Here is a 3484-nt window from a genome sequence, read left to right as displayed (position 1 = left end):
TCTTAAGACTATTTTATTTGAATTTGCAATCATTACATTTTGTCTGTTTTATGTCAAGCTTTTAAAACGATTTTTGCAAATCAGTGATACATCCTTGATAATACATTGAGGTTTTTTTATTAATTTGTGTAGTGGTCAGAATAACAAAAAATAGAAGTAAATATTTAGGCAATAAGAAAATTAGTTAACATTAATTATGCTGACATGCACACAAGCCTGCCCATTCTACTACGTTCACGAGGAAACTGCAGTTATACATATTTTGCACAAATACAGATTTAATCAGGGGCAAAGTTGGATGGGCTTATCAAAAGCCCCAATCTTTTAGGTTTATAAAATACCTTCAACTAAGTTTTATTTCCCCTCAGTCTCTCGGACTGGACCAAAATTAATGATGTCCTCCAATACTTCTACTACTACTACTACCGTTACTTCTACTACTCGACTATGCTATTCCCCAAAGAAATCTAATATAATTATTTTGTTGACCTAATATTCAATTCAGAGTATTCAGGACCACTTGGCAACCCAAAGCTGAGCACAGTCACTTTGATCGGTTTAATTCTGTCTAAAGAAGGCATGAGACCAATCCGACCCTTTTTATCATGACTATGCATGCAGCCTTTCAGTAATTACATACTCAAAAGTCCTGCCAGCTGTATATCTTGGCATTTGGGGACATGTTTCAGCCTAAATATTCAGAAAGTTTGGTGATGTTTTGACAAACTGTCATTGATTTTTGCCCAAATTTGTGCCAGGCCCGCTTTCATGTGTGGAACATGTGGCCCTGTCTATTTAGCGATTTTCAAAATAATTTCACACACACAGTTGAACGTTTTTATGAAACATATCCTGTGAGTTTTGTGTTGACTGGACAAACAGTTTCTGATTTATAGGCTGAAGTTCATTGGTCAATATCATAAAAACTAAATGAGATATCAGCAAGCTTTTGATCACATGCTTGGTTCAATAATGATCCACAGAGAATTTAATAGCAATGAGACAAATATTTATTTTTGTCTTCAAAAAATGTAGAATGGCTGAATATCAAGTCAGGCAGACTGATATGGTCCAGGAGGCTTTTTTTTATAGAGCACATAGAGCAGGATATATGTGTCAAATTTCAAATCAATCAGACTTATGGTGTGAGGCCTTTCCAAAATCAAGCTTCTGAGCAATAATTACGGCCCCATCATGTGGCTGATTGGAGCCATATTTCTTGGGAAGCACTTTCACATCATTTCCAGTTATTTGGCCAAGTTTATTGTTTTTGGCTCGGTCCACAGGAATTTGAGCCGCTGCTGCAGACAACAAATAATAACAAACCCACACAAACTCAATAGGGTCCTTCACTGGGGCTTAAAACCCTGATTAAATTCTTTCCCATTCAAAAAGCCTGGATGAATGGAGAGGTGTGGGCCATATCAAGAGCCAAAAAAAGCAAAGCTGTCTGATTCAAGCGATAAGAAGGCATACAGCATCGCCAGACCAAGACTGAAAGCTGTCTTAAACATCAGGAGATACTGGAGAGTGACCTCAAAGGACACGTGGCAGGTGATCACAGGCTAAGCAGGAGCAACCCCATCATGTGCAAGGCCATGTTGCCAGATGAGCTCAACACCTTTCATGGTCGCTTTGATCTCCTCAACAAAGAGTCTGCGGCCAAGTCTTCCATGCTTCCTCCCAGAGGGAGAGTGAATGTGAGTGAAGCTGCTGGGCCTGATAAAATCCCTGGAACATGAGCCGACCAACTAGCTGATGTCGTCAATGACATTTTCAACACATTACTGTAGCAGGAGAATGTTCCCATATGCTTCAAGACAGCAGACATCATCCCTTTACCTAAAAAAAAATTCTGCAGTGTCCAGTTTAAATGATTATGGCCATGTGGCGCTCACCCCAATTCAGATCAAGTGCTTTGAGAAACTAGTTCTCCAGCACATCAAAAACAACATTCCAGACAGCCTGGTCCCTCACTAGTTTGCATAGAGAGCCAACAGATCCATAGAAGATTCCGTCTCCACTGTTCTCCACTCAGCCCTCATTTATCTTGAAAATAACAACTCCTAAATCAGCATGTTGTTTGTGGATTTCAGCTCAGCCTTCAACAAAATCTCCCCAATGTAGCTGAAGAGACTAACCCAGCACTATGGGTTTGAGCACTTCACTGTGCAGCAGCTTATTAGAATACCTCACTAACAGACCCCAGGCAGTCAGGACTGGCAGGCGCACCTCCTCCGCTCTAGTGTTGAACACCGGAGCCTCCCAGGGCTGTGTGCTAGGCCCCCTCCTGTTCATGATGTACACCCAAAACGGCAACCCCCTACATGAACTGATCTCTGTTGTGAAGTTTGCATATGACACTACCATCAACAGTCGGAATACAAACAATGATGAGACTTCATATAGAGAGGGAATCAACAATCTTGCAGACTGCTCAACATCAGCATAACAAAGGAGCTGATTTGTGATAATCAGTGGAGCTGAGCTGGAATGAGTGAACAGTTTAAGGTTCCTGGAAATTGGCATCACAGAGGACCTGTCATGAATATCACACATCTCGACGCTGGATAAGAAATCTCAAAAAAAGGTAGTATTTCTTAACGGAACACTTTTGCAACTCTTGCAGCATAATCCAAGTGTAATTTATCCAATCATATGCTCACTTCTTCACAAACACATACACATGAGCTAAATCTTACTAGTGTTTTAAATTGTAAGGTTTTAGTAAACATGCATGTGCTTGGGAAGAAGTGAGCATACGACTGGATAAATGAGACTTGCATGGATCAGAATGTGGTAGTTGTGTGATAGCTTGGTAAACAGATGTTCTTTCTTTCAATCATTTCATTTTCAGTTTACACATGCTACACGCCAAATGCCGCACCCAAAAAACAACAGCACGTGACACAACACAACGGCTGTTGGCATAGACACAACGGCATAGATCATCATCTTCCATATTATGCCTGCCATAACAATAAAACACTAATGAACATTGTGCACTCAACCCCCTGGGGGTCGCCTGGATCCCAGAGCTACCGCTCCACATTCAGACCTTTCTCTGTTTCTTGATTCTTCTCTTTGAGGCAGGAGAGAAAAACAAAAACTTCAAGGTAACATGGGGTGAGTAACTGATATACAGCGGGTAAAATAAGTATTGAACACGTCACCATTTTTCTCAGTAAATATATTTCTAAAGGTGCTATTGACATGACATTTTCACCAGATGTCGGTAACAACCCAAGTAATCCATACATACAAAGAAAACAAAATAAATAACATCCAAAATTAAGTTATGTGTAATAAAATGGAATGACACAGGGAAAAAGTATTGAACACATGAAGAAAGGGAGGTGCAAAAAGGCATGGAAAGCCAAGACACCAAACATACTGATGGCATTGGTTACAGAAGGATTTCTAAACTTCTGAATGTTCGAAATCCTTCTATAACCAATGCCATCAGTATGTTTTGCAACATAAA

This window comes from Anoplopoma fimbria, chromosome 13, assembly GCF_027596085.1.
Source record: "Anoplopoma fimbria isolate UVic2021 breed Golden Eagle Sablefish chromosome 13, Afim_UVic_2022, whole genome shotgun sequence".
Classification (NCBI taxonomy): domain Eukaryota; kingdom Metazoa; phylum Chordata; class Actinopteri; order Perciformes; family Anoplopomatidae; genus Anoplopoma; species Anoplopoma fimbria.
This window is presented reverse-complemented; position numbering follows the sequence as displayed.